Source organism: Pinus tabuliformis, chromosome Q, assembly GCF_031772625.1.
Source record: "Pinus tabuliformis cultivar Carrire ecotype Pingquan chromosome Q, CPIR1, whole genome shotgun sequence".
NCBI classification, from domain to species: Eukaryota; Viridiplantae; Streptophyta; class Pinopsida; order Pinales; family Pinaceae; genus Pinus; species Pinus tabuliformis.
This window is the reverse complement of record NC_142296.1, coordinates 820158290-820178387: the sequence shown is the minus strand read 5'-3', so window position 1 is coordinate 820178387 and position 20098 is coordinate 820158290.

Genomic DNA, 20098 nt, shown 5'->3' with positions numbered 1-20098 from the left:
TCATTAAATCCTCACTCATTCAAAGATCCCTTAGTGAAATCACACCAACTCAGAGTTGCAAGCAGCCGAGTCATACAGATCATTGGCAGTTGAGCCAGTGATAGTTAAGAACCAGTTTATATTGAGTTTGGGAGCGATGCCTCCCTAGACTTAAGGAAGTTGTTGGCAAATTAAGTTGTATAAATAAGGAGGGCTAGAGCCTCATTAGGATTCAGATTGTTTATGCAAGATAACTAAGCACTTTCGAGTTGAAGGATTGTGACAAAACACTCCTATGTATTTTTTTATATGTTAATGAAAATGAGCATTCCCTTGATCCAACACTAAGTTGACTCAGAGGGTTGAAGCTCTTAGGTTAGCGCCCAACCCTAGTAGTAGGGGTTCCTCGTACTATACTTGTATGCTTAGGTTATTTCATATATTACTTGTTGAATTGATTGTGGCATTGTTACATTGCAAGTATTGTTGAATTTGATTAGTTTGCTGCCATTTGTGCATAACTTTAGTAGTAGCATTAGAGAGATAAATAAATATCAAAAAAGGCTGATAACATGTGGATTTTGCCTCAATCCTCTCTTGAGGGACCATGGTTTGAGGAAAATCCCTCATTCAACCAAAAAGGAAGAATTCTAGTTTCTTATGAAATTTAGGGTTTTTCTGCTAACTAGATCAACATCTTTCAGTTTTCAAAGATAGGTTGCAGTTGTCATTTCTGATATCTTCAACTTTGTCTTAGATTTCATGGTGTTTTCCCAATAGGATGCAAACATTTCCATGCATGAGCTAGGCAAATAAATGATGAAATTATGCTTTCCTATGTTGATGTAAACCTCTTTTGTTTTGACATGATTTATGGGTAAATGCCAACAATGATGTGTATATTGCAGGAGTTTCAATAGTGCAGGAAGGCCTCACATCAGTAGCCTCAACATAACCTTACCCATCCATGATCGCCAAAAGCCACTAAGTCCATAATCTGAGTTACCATTTCACAAGGACAACTTACCATGCTTATTGATAAAATCTAACCATCATACAACTTTGGTTTGAGTTCTGAGGGAGTCCTAGCTACTTGCTTACCTTATTCCTTCCCTCACTCACCTTCCCTAAGCCCCAGACCACTATCCAAATCATTCCTTATGCTTTCAGCCTATTCCTATAGGAAAACAGGGGATCCTGTAGGTGAATTAGGACATCCTGTAGACATCCTATCGGATGACCTGTTGTTATATACCTAGGGGGGATAACATGGGGTACAAAGGGAGGTACCCAAGGGAATAATATAATAATGGGATGGGCCATAGTAATAAATAAGGTGGTTAACCCATATCATGTAAGGGACCACAAGTAGTTAGTAATAATGTAATGGGCTCATGGTATTAGATAGATGGTATTGAGGGAACCATGGTAATGACCCATGGTATTATATGTATGAGGCCTATAAAGAGGCTAGAGACTCCACATTGAGGGATGTCAAGGATTATTGTATGAATAGGCATATGGCTTGTGGAGTGTTCTCCTTCCTTAAGGAGTGAATATATGGTGTTGCCCTACCTTAAGGGTTTGATCAATAAAGTGAACCATTTCTATCTATATTCAGATCTTGTTATTTCTTGGGTTTATTTTCATTGTCTTATATTTTCATATCAGATCTATAACAAGTGGTATCAGAGCACTTTCTTGGGCAAAAGTGGAGATTTTTTTTAATTTTTTGCAGGAATTTTCTGGGGTGGCAAGTTTGCAGATCATATCTGTACATTTTGGGGAAAAATCTGAAAAATATAATTGTAGATCTAGATTCTTTGTGAAAAAATACCCGATTTCAAAAAAAAAATCGGCAGAATCGGAGTCCGGATGAGGGAGATATCGTTGATCTAAAAATCAGTGGTGTTGTAGACAATTTCTTGGGGCAGCGAGTTTGTGGCACATATCTGGATGTTATGGTGCAAAATTTGCAAAATCTAATTGTATATCTAGATTCTTTGTGAAAAAATACCCGATTTCAAAAAAAAAATCGGCCGAATCGGAGTCCGGATGAGGGAGATATCGCTGATCTAAAAATCAGTGGTGTTGCAGACAATTTTTCGGGCAGCGAGTTTGTGGCGCAGATCTAGATGTTCTGGTGAAAAATTTGCAAAATCTAATTGTAGATCTGGATTCTTTGTGAAAAAATACTCGATTTCAAAAAAAAAAACGGCCGAATCGGAGTCCGGATGAAGGAGATATCGCTGATCTAAAAATCAGTGGTGTTGTAGACAATTTTTCAGGGCAGCGAGTTTGCGGCACAGATCTGGACGTCCTGGTGCAATATCTGCAAAATCTAATTCTAGATCTGGATTCTTTGTGAAAAAATACCCGATTTCAAAAAAAAATCAGTCGAATCGGAGTCCGGATAAGGGAGATATCGCTGATTTAAAATCAGCTATTTTTCAGCAATTTTTTGTGACGGTGGGATAGTTGCAGCGTGGATCGGCAATTCCAGTGCCTAGATCGGGATTTCTACCACATGGGAAGATGTAGAATGGTTGTTCCATTTCCAAAAATAGGTCATAATAGGGATTCTGAGCAATATTGACGGAATTGTGGCCATTTCAAATTTTCGCCAAGTAAGTGATTTTTTTTCAAAACCCTCTTCATGGCGGTTCTATGTTTTACAGGAAAAGATAATGGTCCTACTATTGAAGAATACATAGAGAAAACTAAGTCGGTATGGGCAAAAAATTGGAAGGATTCAGTGTGGCTTAATTTCAGAGATGAGGCTCATAAATGGTATTTCTCACTTGACGACAAGCAGTTGTCCAAACTTTCAGATGCAGAATTTGAAAGAGTCCTTTTAGACAAATGGTCTCGGACTAGAAAAAAGGAGAATGAGACACGTAAGGAGTTATTTTCTACGGGTGTCTCCTTATTGCAGGTTCATGGATTGATTCAGAAGGAGAAAATCATTGTATCTATAAATCCTAGTTGCAAGCATAATTTTATGAATGTTAATTTGGCAAAAAAATTGCAAGTTCCAACAAAATACATTGAAAACACACAGGTGGATGATGAGGACATTCAAGTGTATAAGGATTTGAAGATTTCTATGGATAAGTATGTGTTGCATGGTGATTTTTATACTTCAGAGATGGATAATATGGATGTTGTTTTGGGATATCCTTGGATGGAATCTGTGGGTACTATCAATATTAATGTGCAGAAGAAATTTATGAAGTTGTGGTATAAAAAGAAGAAAATTACATTACAGGATATTTCCATCAATAAATAAGTAGAGTCCATTAAGGTTGACGTAGAAGATGTTCCAAGGACTAACATATCAGATGATGAGCCATTGATGATCGACAATCAAACACAAACAGAGGCTGAAGCAGAAAAGTATACAGGTGTTGATACATCAAATGAGGGCTCAATGGTTAAAGTAATATTGGAAGATAAGACACCACAACAGGCACCACAGTAGGGTGAATTAAATAAAAAGACACCGTGGGTTAAAACTTTAACATATCATCACCCACATCACCCCGCAAGAAAAAAACCAACAAAATGGCAACCAATTAGCGACAAGGACAACAACCCCCGCATGACAGATAGAGAGGAGCGAAGATCCACCTACTACACATCAACACAGAAGAGCTACCACGGTCAACTTCCATCTCAAGCGAGCGAGGCACCAGTGATATCGAGGGTTCACCTTTCTCTTGGATGGCTAGATGCACGTGCATGGTACCAATGGACTACTCTTTTGATTAGATCTTATTATTTGTGTTCTTCTCATGTTTCAGGGACGAAACATGTTAAGGGGGGTGGAATGTTATATACCTAGGGGGGATAACATGGGGTACAAAGGGAGGTACCCAAGGGAATAATATAATAATGGGATGGGCCATAGTAATAAATAAGGTGGTTAACCCATATCATGTAAGGGACTACAAGTAGTTAGTAATAATGTAATGGGCTCATGGTATTAGATAGATTGTATTGAGGGAACCATGGTAATGACCCATGGTATTATATGTATGAGGCCTATAAAGAGGCTAGAGACTCCACATTGAGGGATGTCAAGGATTATTGTATGAATAGGCATATGGCTTGTGGAGTATTCTCCTTCCTTAAGGAGTGAATATATGGTGTTGCCCTACCTTAGGGGTTTGATCAATAAAGTGAACCATTTCTATCTATATTCAGAGCTTGTTATTTCTTGGATTTATTTGCATTGTCTTATATTTTCATATCAGATCTATAACAAGTGGTATCAGAGCCTGTTTTGAGCCCGATTTGTGAGAAATGCATCATGAAAGATAGGAGAAGACCCCTGCTTGCCTCCCAAGCCATATGACCCATCACAACCATCTCTCTCCACACCTAACCTACCTTCTATACAATCAATAAGAATTAGCATTCATGTTTCACAAAAAAGACAAAAGGAAAAAGGTTGTTATGCTCATCCATGGGCACAACATTAAGTGTTTGATTAGAATAGATTGCATGCTTCGGTTAGTATGATTTCACATGTGCTAGTTTAGAATTATTCTGAAGCAAGGTATCTTGACAAATAGCTAGATGAATTGTGTGTTTTAAGCATCTCTTTCAGTCTTTCTTTACTGTAGTAAATAGCATTTCAGTTCCCTCAATTAGGGTAAAATTCTCCTTTCTCAATTGGTAATCAAACTTCTTCTAAATCAATAGAAGGATGGTTCGAGAAACCCTAGTGATCTATCACCCAGCACAGCAGTGACAAAAGAGTGGACCCATTGCATATAATTGTGTATAAAACACTATGACCTCCAAGTTTGTACGAACCCCGGGTTGATGAAGTAAAGTTGGTAGCCCCAGGATTTGCAGCATTCTTGCTACAATATTGGTGCTCATCACCTTTTGGCACCGTTGCCAAGGAGCTGTCTAAGTAGATGTGATTTATGATTTCTTTCTTCCATTTCTTATCTCTTTCATTCTGTTATTAGTTTCATTTTTGCCAGATATTTGTAAGTTGGTTTTCTTTCCTTTCCATTCTACAAGTGATTTCATTCAGTAGTTAGTTTCAACTCATTTATATTCTATTATGCAGTTAGTCTTAAAGCTTGTAAAAAAAAACCAAACACTTCTTTCATGCCTTGTAGGAATAGGTATAACTTAAGAAAATTTATACCAAATACCCCCACCACTTCAAACAGCCAACCTTCCATCTTCTTTGGTGGCTGTGAATTAGAGGACCCTTAAGTGAACAACCAAGGATTTTTGAAGAGCCTATAGGGGAAGAATAAGAACCCATTCCAACTGACATAATGACTGAAAATAAAAATGAAAGGGGAGATAGAGAAATAATCGAGGGTTCTTTTCCCATTAGAGAAACCAATGGGGATGCCAAGATGAAAAACATAAGCTCCTCCACTCTTCCTCACTTCCATGACCTGACCTCATAAGATCTAGATACTTTCTTGTTTGAATTTGGTGTCATATGAAGAACTTATGATTACACCACTGATGATCAAAAATTGAAATTCTTCCCATCCACTCTTAACGATGCAGCTTTGCGCTGGTTCATGGGTTTACCTGGGGATAGTATCACCACCTGGGCTTAGATGTAACAATCTTTCAACAACAAGTATATGGACTACTACAGGTCCAAAGACACTAAAGAGGAAATTTTACAATGACCTTGGGGCATGATGAGTCCTTAGAGGATTATGAGGAAAGATTCCAACTCAGTGATAAAAGGGCCAGATGCACACTTGATCCTAATTCATTTAAGCTAGTCCTACTCAGGGGGATTAGGGAGGATCTCTTGGATACCCAAAACCTGCTATCAGGAGGGGACATTTACCATCTACCCTATAAAGACATTAATAAAAAGGGTAGGGGGTAGTCAAACAGTGGCCAACTCATCCTCTTCCAACACATCTATAAAAACTGAAATTGGAAACATGTTGGAAGATTTTAAGAGTGAAATGTTGCAAACCCTTTCCCTACAAATGGAAATTGTGCAAATCAAGAGGAAGAAGGAAGAATAAGAGAGAGCATTGGCCATATTCTACTCTAGATGCACAAGGAATCACCCTAGGAATGAATGTCCATTAAAACATATAAAAATATTCTCGTTTTGCGAAGAAAACCACTCCATATACAAGTGCCCTTCTCTACCTAGACTAAAAGTTGTGTATCAGGGAACTGAAGGGGTGACTGAACAACTCTACTACATAAATCAAAGGAGGCCTCATGGGCCTCAACCATACCAATAGGGTATGCAAGGGTCATCCTATGCATATTAAAACCCTAACCAAAACACATCCATTCTCCATTGGGCCCCCCTTACTCATCCCTCCAGGTCTCCACCTTCTCCCTAGTCTTTTGCACCTTAGTACCATTCCCCGTCGACCAACCAACCATTTCAGCCATATAAGCCTCCACAACCTCAGTGGAATACACCACCATAGGGGTGGAGGCCCCCATACAACAATGCTCCAGATTTATTTCCTTCACCTCCTACTCAACCACAACTCTTACAACCTTCTCCACCTAAACAACCTCAGATGCCTGCCCCAACCAATCCTGAACCCGAAAAATAGATAGGAACAACAGGTCTATAGTGGAGAGACATCCTACCCTACTTATGCTATGGAAATTTATGAAATCAACCTTAGATCTAGGAGAGTGATTCCAGATAATCAACCTCCATCTCCACCTAGGGAGAGTGAGGAAGAAAGAGAGGAAAGTATGCCTAGAGTGAATCCACCACCCTTTCCTGAAATATTAACTCATCTAGTCCAACCTACCCTAGAAGAGAATGAACTTATGGTGAATTGAAAAATCTATGTGTCAAAATCTCACTTCTCCAGGCTATTAAGGATGTACCTATTTACAACAAATTGCTTAAAGAGAAGTGTTTCAAACATCTAGGGAGGCGAAAAAGAGACACCCCTACCATTAATGTCATTGGAAAACTGTCCGAATTAATGCTGGGAGATGTAATTTTACCAAAGTATTTAGACCCCAGAAGCCCTTTAGTAGATGTGCACATCAATGGAACCATTGTCCCACATACCTTGATTGATCTTGGGGCTACCATTAGTGTAATGAGTAAGGACACCATGCTCAAGCTTAATCTCCAGGGTTCGTTAAGAAAGACCAAGATAGTTTTGCAGCTTGTAGACCAATCCACAGTAGCCCCTAAGGGGGATTGTTGAAGATGTGATGGTCTCCATTGAATCCTGGGAGTACCCTGCAACCTTCTTATTTCTTCAGCCTGAGACCAAATTTAATGGTTATCCTCTCATACTTGGGAGGTCCTGGCTAGCCATTTCTGATGCCTACATCAGCTACAGAGCTAGAAACATGATTATAAAAAATGGGCATCTATCTAAGTAGTTGGTCTTGTACCCTCCTACTCAACCATCTCTAGAACATGACTTACCTTTATGGCTAGAAGAGGAGGAGGAAGATGAAGTCTACTCCACCCAACTCTATACCATAGAAACTGCCAATGGGAGGAGGACAACCTGATGACGATGATTTTATTGAACACATCCTCCAAAATCCAACTCCCAACACCTTGTCTCTAGAGGAAGTAGTGAAGGAAACCAAGAACAACCATCAGGTTGATATGTGCTTAGCTTATTCAAACCCTACTCATGTCAAGACAATATAATTCATCCCTGAAAGAACACTGAAAATCAACCCCTCTTTCTGTACACCAAGAGGAAGAGTTATGTAATATGCTAAGAGAGCATTTGGATGCCTTTCCTTGGAATTACAAAGAGATGAAGGGAGTACACCCCTTGGTTTGTACTCACCACATTTATATCAAAGAAGGTTGCAAACCAGTCTGACAACCCCAAAGGTGAACGAATGTAGCTCTCAAGGATATAGTCAAAGAAGAGTTGCAAAAGCTGCCGGATGGAGGATTCATCTACCCTATCTCGGACAGTGAGTGGGTGTCTCCTTTGGTGTTGGTTCCAAAGAAAAATGGAGAGTGGAGGATTTGTGTTGATTACAGAGAGTTAAACAAAGAAAAAAAGAAGAACCATTTCCCTCTACCTTTCACTGACTGGGTGTTAGATGGCCTGGTAGGAAAACAATTTTTCTCTTTCTTAGATGGGTTCAGTTTGTACAATCAAATCCAGATTAGCCCAGAGGACCATGATAAAACCACATTCACCTATCCTTGGGGTACTTTTGCTTATAGGGTCCTTCCCTTTGGTTTATGAAATGCCCCTACCACTTTCCAAAGGGTAGTCCTGAGTATCTTTGCAGAGCTAGTCCATCCTGTAGTAGAAATTTATATGGATGACTTTACACTCTATGGGTGTGATTTCCAGGAGGCTCTCTCTAACCTGCGTAAGGTGCTAAACAAATGCATTGAAATAAAATTATCCCTTAGTCCTGAAAAATGTGAGTTCTTGATTACTACAAAGACTATTCTAGGTCACTCAATATCCCATGAAGGATTGCAGGTAGACCCAAATAAGATAGCCATCATCAAAAGGGTCTCGACTTCACAAAAACGAAGGGATTTTAGAAGGTTTATAGGTTTAGCAGATACTATAGGAGATTTATAAAAGATTTCAGGAAGTTAGCTTCTCCTTAATTTGGGTTATTGGCCAAAGACTCCAAATTTTTATAGTCAGAAAGTTGTCAAGAAGCCTTAGACACCCTAAAGGAGAATTTTACTATTGCACCTATTCTCCAAGGCCCAAATTGGGCTCTTCCTTTTCATATACATGTTTATTACTCTCACAAAGCCATGGGAGAAGCTCTAGGTTAGATAGATGACAAACTACCTTATTCCATTTACTTCATTGGTAAGAATCTATCAAAAGCTGAGCTGAACTACACAATGTTTGAAAAAGAGCTCCTAGTTATTGTACACCCATTGAATAAATTTAGGCATTACATTACTGGTTACCAAACATTTGTACATACTAACCATGATGCAACTAAATACTTGATGAATAAATCTGATGTAAATGCCCAAATTATTAGATGGTTACTTTTATTGCAACAATTTGATTTAACTATTATTGAAAAGCCTCACAAGGATAATGTTGTTGCAGATTTTTTATCCATATTGAATTTTCCTACAGGGGAGGAAGGAATGGTTGATGATCAGTTACCAGATGAACATTTATTCACCATTTTAGTTGTCTCTCCATGGTTTGGTGACATATCAAATTACTTGGTGTCTGCACAGTTTCCACCAAACTTTTACTCCAATGAAAGGAGTAGAATCATAAGGAAGAGTGCCCCATTCACTTGGATTGGGGGCAATCTCTTCAAGCTATGTCCAGATCAAATTATACAAAGATGTGTCAGGGAGGAGGAAGTCTTTGACATCCTCCTGGCCTATCATTATGGGCCTTGTGGAGGTCACTTTGTAGCCAAAAGAACAACATTCAAGGTACTACAAGCTGGTTATTACTGGCCCACTCCACCAAGATGTGAGGAGGTATACCAGTAAGTGTGATCGGTGCCAAAGGATGGGGAAACCTACCCCAAGCAATGAGATTCCTTTGTAACCTCAAGTGACTTTCGATCCATTTGATAAGTGGGGCATGGATTTCATCGGGCCCATTGACCCTCCATCCAAATAGAAGCAGTACATCATTTTGTGCATTGACAAGTGGGCTTAATCTAAAGGAATCAAAGCAACAATGGAAGAAAAGGGGGCTGAATTCTTAAGGGAAAATGTGTTTTATAAGTTTAGGTACCCTAGAGAATTGGTCACTAATCAAGGTAGTAAATTTACATCTCACATGATTGAAAATTTGTTAAGCCAACACAAGATCAAGCACAAAACATCCACTCCTTACCACCCACAAGCTAATGGGAAAGTGGAGGTAACCAATAGAGCACTAGAAGGAATTATGACCAAGGTGATTAGAAGCAGCAGAAATGATTGGGCAGATCGATTAGTTGAGGCCACTTGGGCCTACAATACCACCTGGAAGACTACCACTGGCTTCACCCCTTATAAGTTGGTCTATGGGAGGAAAGCCTTGTTGTCTATTGAATTTGAATACAACACCTTAAGGATGGCAGTAAAACTGGATCTGGATATCACCAGGGCACAACAAGAAAGGTTGCTCCAGTTGAATGGGTTAGATGAATTTAGGATGCAGGCCCTCCTACACACAGAGGTGACTCAAGTTCAAAGGAAAATTTGGCGTGACAAGAATATAAAAGACAAAAAGTTTCAAGAAGGTGATTGGTCTTTCTTGTATGATTCCCAGTATAAGTATTTTAAAGACAAATTCAGAACTATATGGTTAGGGCCTTATGTAATAGAAAAGTGTCATGATAATGGTGTTGTGCAGATAAGAACCATTGATGCAGAAGCTATCCCTTTGCTTGTCAATGGGTATAGATTAAAGATCTACAAGAAGCCTTGTCAAAGCAAGAAGTCATCAATAGCATCAAAAAGACAGTGATGGTGCTGGAGAAAGTCTCAGCTTCCACCCCACCAAGTCCCTAAAGAAAAAAAAGAAATAAAAAAGGGAAAAAGAGAAAAAAATAAAGAGACTCAGGTGAAAACCTCCATGAGGCACCTGAGTCCCACTGTTGGGTTGAAAACCTCTTGAGGAGGCCCAAGGGCGTTTAAAAAAAAACGAGGAAAAATAAAAAAATCTCTCGGTGAAGACCTCTTTTGAGGCACCTAGGGAAGGAAACTAGGATGAAAACCTCCTTGGAGGCATACTATTTATTTTACAAAAAGAAAGCAAAAAAAAAGAGAGAACAAGACAAAGATACAGAAGATGGAAATTTTGTTTTGCAGGTCAGCAAGAGGAGGATAAGCATAACATGAGAAGGATAAAAGGACCTACAAGAGCCATATTTTAATCCACCCATCTCATATCTTCCACTATTCACCTATTCTTCCATTTATAAACCCCTCCAGCTCATCTCATTCAAACTCTGTGTTTTCTACAGGAGTTTCCTGTAGGAATGACAGTGACCTTGAAAAACACAAGAAGGACATTCTGATAGGAAGGTGATGACACAAGGTAGTGTCTGGATGAAAAACCATTTACTCCACCACACCATATCCATTCATTTCATCACCATGTCACCCCTGCATCCATTAAAGAAATCAATTCAAAAAATAATACAGATTACAAAAAGAAGAAAAGGAAGAATAAAGGAACAGAAGAGAGAGAGAAGAGGGAAATAGGAACCATAGCCAGAGGCAACATCTATCACCTACCATTCCCTACCACCCTTCTCCACACATTCCAACATCCCTTGTGCTTCATAGTTGAGAAAAATGTATGAAAATTTTAAGGGAGAGGCAGCTACAGGACATCCTGTAGGTATCCTACAGGAATTCCTGTAGCAGCCTATCCCACAAAGGAAACCACAGAAATTGCAGCCATCTTCAGAACTGAGACTACAAGGATGAAGAAGCTCCTCCAGAGCTTAGCAGCAACAAGGTCCAACACCTGTACATAAAAAGAGGAAAATACATAGAAAAATATGCAGATTGAAAAGAACAGCAAAGAGGCACCACTCCCAGCATGCATCATCAACGAAGTACCTTACCCACAGGTATGCCATCTTACTCATTCTCTCTCGTTAGTACGATAGTATCAAAACTGTAGGATTATGTGAGAGTTGATTTTATAAGTAAAGGTGGCTAGTTAACTTGGCCACCTTCAGTCAGTCAACAAGAAGAAAATAAGTATGGGGGTTTTACGCAGTGCATTATATTAGATATCATTTTGGGATTCAACTGCGTTAAGTAAGATCATTCACGTATGACCATTTCCATGAGAGGTAGTCGTAACTGACTAATTTCTCATGATGTTTGAATAGTTCACTTAGCACTCATTGCATCGGGTGATGCTCACAGGGGTGAAGAAGTGGGATTGAAACTAGTGAAATGTGGAGAACGAATCACATAGCATCAATCATCACTTTCGGGGCTTGCACCCAGTAACCAGGACTTCCCAGGAGGTCACCCATCCCAGAACTCCTCTGGCTCAAGCACGCTTAACTGTGGAGTTTTTCCCCCACAATCAAGCCCACTTAGCTTGCTACCCCATTTGCAAAACCTTAGCAAGTATTGTGCCTCATGAACCATTCAAGTAGAGATCCCTTGACTCTTTTTGAATTTAAGTATGGGGGTTTTACGCAGTGCATTATATTAGATATCATTTTGGGATTCAACTGCGTTAAGTAAGATCATTCACGTATGACCATTTCCATGAGAGGTAGTCGTAACTGACTAATTTCTCATGATGTTTGAATAGTTCACTTAGCACTCATTGCATCGGGTGATGCTCACAGGGGTGAAGAAGTGGGATTGAAACTAGTGAAATGTGGAGAACGAATCACATAGCATCAATCATCACTTCCGGGGGTTGCACCCGGTAACCAGGACTTCCCAGGAGGTCACCCATCCCAGAACTCCTCTGGCTCAAGCGCGCTTAACTGTGGAGTTTTTCCCCACAATCAAGCCCACTTAGCTTGCTACCCCATTTGCAAAACCTTAGCAAGTATTGTGCCTCATGAACCATTCAAGTAGAGATCCCTTGACTCTTCTTGAATTTAAGTATGGGGGTTTTACGCAGTGCATTATATTAGATATCATTTTGGGATTCAACTGCGTTAAGTAAGATCATTCACGTATGACTATTTCCATGAGAGGTAGTCGTAACTGACTAATTTCTCATGATGTTTGAATAGTTCACTTAGCACTCATTGCATCGGGTGATGCTCACAGGGGTGAAGAAGTGGGATTGAAACTAGTGAAATGTGGAGAATGAATCACATAGCATCAATCATCACTTCCAGGGCTTGCACCCGGTAACCAAGACTTCCCAGGAGGTCACCCATCCCAGAACTCCTCTGGCTCAAGCGCGCTTAACTGTGGAGTTTTTCCCCACAATCAAGCCCACTTAGCTTGCTACCCCATTTGCAAAACCTTAGCAAGTATTGTGCCTCATGAACCATTCAAGTAGAGATCCCTTGACTCTTTTTGAATTTAAGTATGGGGGTTTTACGCAGTGCATTATATTAGATATCATTTTGGGATTCAACTGCGTTAAGTAAGATCATTCACGTATGACCATTTCCATGAGAGGTAGTCGTAACTGACTAATTTCTCATGATGTTTGAATAGTTCACTTAGCACTCATTGCATCGGGTGATGCTCACAGGGGTGAAGAAGTGGGATTGAAACTAGTGAAATGTGGAGAACGAATCACATAGCATCAATCATCACTTCCGGGGCTTGCACCCGGTAACCAGGACTTCCCAGGAGGTCACCCATCCCAGAACTCCTCTGGCTCAAGCGCGCTTAACTATGGAGTTTTTCCCCACAATCAAGCCCACTTAGCTTGCTACCCCATTTGCAAAACCTTAGCAAGTATTGTGCCTCATGAACCATTCAAGTAGAGATCCCTTGACTCTTTTTGAATTTAAGTATGGGGGTTTTACGCAGTGCATTATATTAGATATCATTTTGGGATTCAACTGCATTAAGTAATATCATTCACGTATGACCATTTCCATGAGAGGTAGTCGTAACTGACTAATTTCTCATGATGTTTGAATAGTTCACTTAGCACTCATTGCATCGGGTGATGCTCACAGGGGTGAAGAAGTGGGATTGAAACTAGTGAAATGTGGAGAACGAATCACATAGCATCAATCATCACTTCCGGGGCTTGCACCTGGTAACCAGGACTTCCCAGGAGGTCACCCATCCCAGAACTCCTCTGGCTCAAGCACGCTTAACTGTGGAGTTTTTCCCCACAATCAAGCCCACTTAGCTTGCTACCCCATTTACAAAACCTTAGCAAGTATTGTGCCTCATGAACCATTCAAGTAGAGATCCCTTGACTCTTTTTGAATTTAAGTATGGGGGTTTTACGCAGTGCATTATATTAGATATCATTTTGGGATTCAACTGCGTTAAGTAAGATCATTCACGTATGACCATTTCCATGAGAGGTAGTCGTAACTGACTAATTTCTCATGATGTTTGAATAGTTCACTTAGCACTCATTGCATCGGGTGATGCTCACAGGGGTGAAGAAGTGGGATTGAAACTAGTGAAATGTGGAGAACGAATCACATAGCATCAATCATGACTTCCGGGGCTTGCACCCGGTAACCAGGACTTCCCAGGAGGTCACCCATCCCAGAACTCCTCTGGCTCAAGCGCGCTTAACTGTGGAGTTTTTCCCCACAATCAAGCCCACTTAGCTTGCTACCCCATTTGCAAAACCTTAGCAAGTATTGTGCCTCATGAACCATTCAAGTAGAGATCCCTTGACTCTTTTTGAATTTAAGTATGGGGGTTTTACGCAGTGCATTATATTAGATATCATTTTGGGATTCAACTTCGTTAAGTAAGATCATTCACGTATGACCATTTCCATGAGAGGTAGTCGTAAGAAGAAAATAGTTAGACCACTCCACATGTGGGAAAAGTCAAATCAAGAGAAAAAGGGAATAAAGCAAAAAATGGGTAAGCTATAGAGGAAAGGGGTGGGATATGATTATGAGGTAAGGTGGAATGATGGACTGATAGTGGGACCAATGATCCAAAAGGAGGTGCTCGTACTTAGACAGCCAGCACACCACCCCACATGATCATCCATATATGGAAATAAAACACTAATTCCCACACAAAGAGAGAAAAAGAAACTTCGAGAATTCATTAAAAGAAGTGGTTTCTCTCGGCCTTCTTGAAGTAACACCTATAGGAAACAGTCAACATCTACAGCGCAGGAAACCTACAGGATACATAGGAATCAACCTACAGGGCTATCAGTGGGCACTAAGGGAAGTGAAATCAAGGGTTATCATCACCAGAACGTAGCGAAGTGAGGTAGGAGCTATACCTTCTATATTTTCCATTTGAAGAAAAAAATGAAATCATCAATTTGGGTAGGAAATTGCAGTGCATCTTAGGATAGGAGAATTGTTTTGCATGACACTAAAATTTAACATTCAAAACTCCCTCACCTACCAGAATTCTTGAATTATATCCGCACAAGCCTCTAAAATTACTAAGGAAAGATGAAAGGAGATTTCAACAAGAGAGAACCCACAAACACAATGAGGATCTACCAACATCCTCCTGTAGTGGAAATTTTCACAAAGCACCAATGGATGGGGTTCTTTGAGAGGATGAGAGGATACGATGATGATGTGGCCAGAGAATTTTCCCTCTCACTCATACCCCTCACTAGGATCAGTGCCACTGATGTGGTGAAAGGTTTATCAGTAGCAATTGCCCCTGAAGCTATAAGAAGAATCACTACACTCCTTTTAGGGTTACCATGGAGAAAAGAAGACAACGGTAACACCACCCTTGCAAAGAAAAGCTTATTTTTAGAAGGAGAAGAGCCAATGGAGGACAAAAATGGGGTTAAAAGGGAGAGAATTCCATACCCTTGGATTGAATTAAGTTACCAACTCCTCAAATATATTTCATTTGAAGGGAGATACAGTGCAGTGTATGGATACCACTTCAGACTCCTCCAAGAACTGAGATTTGGAGAGAACACACCTCCTCATTACAGATTGAGCATACCCTACTTTCTTCTACAATCCATGATAGACATGAGCATCAAAGTGCAGGAGGGAAAACATCAACAGCTAGACCATCATGGGTTGATCAAACTCATCCTTGAAGATTCTATAATAAATTTAAGACTCCCTATTGCATGGAAAACATTTATAGATATGCAGGCAGAAGGAGAAATTAAAGCTATTGAATATGACAGAAGCCCTACTGCTAGTGAGGGAGAAGAAGAAACATAAGAGGAAAAAGTAGAAGAAATAGAGAAAGATATTGAACAAGAAACAGAGGAAGAAAATGAGGAAGAGACAGAGGAGGAAACAAAAGAAGAAACAGATAAGCAGACTGAAGAAATAGAAGAAGAAAAAGAAGATGAAGGGGGAGACAGAGAAGAGGATGAGAAAGAAAATGGAAAAGAGGAAACATGACAGAAGCATGAACATAGGTCTATAGATCAAGACATAGAGGAACAAGAATCACCAAGGGTATCCCTAGAGCTTGCAGAGAAAGAGGCAACAACTGCTCTTAGTGCCCTGAGTACACTTGTCAAATCAAAGAAGAAGAGGAGAAGACAAACCCCACTATACTTCAGGACAAAAAGAGCACTAATATTAGAAAAGGAAGACCTCAAACCCCCACCAAAACTCCAACTGTCATTGAAGATTCACCAAAGAAACAATAGAAGGCAACCCCTCTAAATAAAAATGAAGGAGAATGATCATCAAAACTAGCTTCTCTCAAGTCTCCAATTACCTATGTTAGGAGGCCTGTCACAGGTCATCCTCATCAAAGGGAGAAGGTCTCCTATAGGAGAAATAGAAATACCTACAGGAAGCAAAGGCCATCCTACATGAAACTTTATAAAACCTATAGGAAACATAAAAAATAGACCAGGAAGGTATCACTCAACAAGAAACAAAGGAATAAGACCAAGAACTAAGAGAACATAGTCCATAGCCGAAACTCAGATCCTACTACAGGTTCATTGAAGGAGGTAGGGTGATACCATAGAATTATTCCATTCCCCTATTCTTTGAACTTGAAATAGAGAGGGCAAGGACACAGGTGGATGCAAATTTCCAAATCAAATGGGGTAAAGGATATAGGCCACACGAAGGAGAAATTGCAGGAGATGGGAAGAGAACTGAGCATCATAAGAGATAGAGAAGAAATGATGAAATATCAGTGAGAGGCTAAGAATACATGGCTGAGGAAAACTACAAGAAAGGGAAATCCAATTGGAAACTATGGCCAACTTTTCCATGGAGGCAATCCAGTGCAGGATTCCAGATAAAGACCATAGCACAAAGAGGAAATATTCCCTTTGAAGACTATAGACATTTTATTGATCTCTGTGATCAAAGCACCTTGGAAGATAGAGAAAAAATAAATGAGTTTTACCTACACAATTTGGCCTTGACAGATTTGAATGTGTGGGACCAAATCCAAAGCTAGGGGACTTGCAATTGATAGCCTTAACATCATGGATGAATCATGAGGAGGCAAGAGCTACAGAGATGAAAAAGGTAATGGAAAAGGAAGAGAGATAACCCCTTATGATCAAAGCTGAACAATTTAACCCAATGGCTATCATCAGCACCCACAACCTCATTCCAAATGACCTCAATATTGCACCAAGGTACCTTGTTGTACAAGAACAAACAATCATATACTTTTAATACATGCTCATATTACTAGGAGATGACATCAAACAATCTTGCCAAAGGAGATGGAACACCTTGCCTTACAACCTAAAAATCAGAGAATATCATTCTCCTGATAGAATGAGAGAGGCACTAAATAGACCAATGTATAAGCAGGCACTACAAAGACTCAAAGTAAATTGGATTGGCATGAGGCTCAGTCCACCATTGCTTTTGGGAATGTTGGAAGGAAGAAAAGAAGAAGAAGAGAGAAAGCAGTGTGAAGAGATAGAGAAGAAGGTGGGATTTTATTCACAGGAGGAAGAGACTACAACAGAGGCATGGGATGTCATGGAATCCACCATAGAAATGAAGGACATGGACATAGATTGAGTTTCTCAGATGATGAGAAACACTTTCAGTAGGGGGTGATGATGAGGCTCATCATTGGATAAAATATATGGACCTTAATACACCTCCAATATTACTAAAACCAACTTTTCTCATAATTCCTTACATGTTTTAATTATATTTTTCTTAATGAGATGAGTAAAAGTAAGATGTTATGTCTAGTGGTCTAATGTGCATTGATTTGAAGGTTTTTGGGAGAAAATTATGGAAAATTATGGCTAATTAAGGTGCAGGAACTCGAATGAGACAAGAAGGAGATATTATAGGAGATGGATCTTCCTCATTTAATCCTCACTCATTCGAAGATCCCTCAATCAAGTCACACTAGCTCGAAGTTGCAGGTAGCCATGTGATGAGGATCATTGGTAGCCGAGCCAGTGATAGTTAAGAACCAATTTATCTTGAGATTTGGAGCCAAGCCTCCCTAGATTTAAGGAAGTTGTTGGAAACTTCAGTTGTATAAATAAGGAGGCCTAGAGCCTCATTAGGATTTAGATTTTTTATGCAAGATAACTAAGCACTTTCGAGTTGAAGGATTGTGACAAAACATTGTTATGTATTTTTTGATATGTTAATGAAAATGAGCATTCCCTTGATCCAACATTGAGTTGAATCAGAAGGTTGAATCTATTAGGTTAAGTCCCAATCCTAGCAGTAGAGGTTCCTCTAACTGTACTTGTATGCTTAGGTTATTTCATAGATTACTTGTTGAATTGATTGTGGCATTGTTACATTGCAAGTATTGGTGAATTTGATTAGTTTGCTTCCATTTGTGCATAAATTTAGTAGTATCATTAGAGAGATAAATAAATATAAAAAACAGCTAATAACAGGTGTATCGTACCTCATTCCTCCCTTCAGGGACCATGGTTTGAGGAAAAACTCTCATTCAACCCAAAAAGGCAGAATTCTGGTTTTTTATGAAATTTAGGGTTTTTCTGCTAACTAGGTCATCATATTTTAATTTTCAAAGATAGGTTGCAGTTGTCATTTCTAATATCTTCAGATTTGTCTTAGATTTCATGGTGTTTTCACAATAGGCTTCAAACATTTCCATGCATGATCTAGGCAAATAAATGATGACATTTTTCTTTCCTATCTTGATGTAAACCTCTTTTGTTTTGACATGATTTATGGGTAAATGCCAACAATGATGTGTATATTGTAGGAGTTTCAATAGTGTAGGAAAACCTCACATCAACAACCTCACTCTAACCTTACCCATCCATGATCACCAAAAGCCACTAACTCCATAATCTGAGTTATCATTTCACAAGGAAAACTTGCCATTCTTGTTGAGAAAATCCAACCATCATACAACTTTGGTTTGAGTTCTGAGGGAGTCCTAACCACTTCCTTCCCTTATTCCTTCCCTTACTCACCTTCGCTAAGCCCTAGACCACTTTCCAAATCACTCCTTATGCTTTCAGTCTATTCCTATAGGAAAACTTGGGATCCTGTAGGTGAAATAGGACATCCTGTAGGATGACCTGTAGTGGCCTGTTTTGAGTCCAATTTGTGAGAAATGCATCACTAAAGATAGGAAAAGACCCCTGCTTGCCTCCCAAGCCATCTGACCAATCACAACCATCTCTCTCCACACCTAACCCACCTGCTATACAATCAAGAAGAATTAGCATCCATGTTTCACAAAAAAGACAAAAAGAAAAAGGTTGTTATGCTCATCCATGGGCACAACAATTAAGTGTTTGATTAGAATAGATTTCATGATTAGATTAGTAGGATTTCACATGTGTTAGCTTAGAATTCTTATGAAGTAAGGTATCTTGACAAATAGCTAGATGAGTTGTTTGTTTTAATCATCTCTTTCAGTCTTTCTTTACTACAGTAGATAGCATTTAAATTCTCTCAATTAGGGTAAAATTCTCCTTTCTCAATTGGTAATCAAAATTCTTCTAAATATATAGAAGGTTGGTTTGAGAAACCCTAGTGGTCTATCGCCTAGCTCAACAGTGACAAAAGAGTGGACTAATTGCATCTACTTATGTATACATCACTATCACCTCCAAGTTTATATGAACCCCGGGTTGATGAAGAAAAGTTGGTAGCCCCAAGAGTTGCAACATTCTTGCTGCAGTATTGGTGCTCATCATAAATGCATCAAAAGCTTGACATGACACTGATACAATCTTGAGAATCTACCCTCACATTATACTAATACAATCTTGAGAATCTACCCTCACATGTAAAATACTTCATGATCATTTTCATGAGAGGGGCATACTTGTCCAACAGATGTCTGAAAGGGAAGATGTGCTTTGGAGCAGTTTTATATGGAGGTTTCAGATACATCTTGTAATTCTCAAGGTCGAGGTCTCTCTTCTTTGTTGGGCATGGAATCCCCCCATAGCATGTTTTGGGGCTCAAAGCCCAAGTTTTGAGTATTATTGCTGAAAAGACTCTGTGAATTGGAGGCACAGAGTGAAAATTGTCTGTTAGATTCATAGGGTTGTCTACCCTAAGTTTTGAATGTAGTGTCGGCCTACCCATGGTCTGCAGA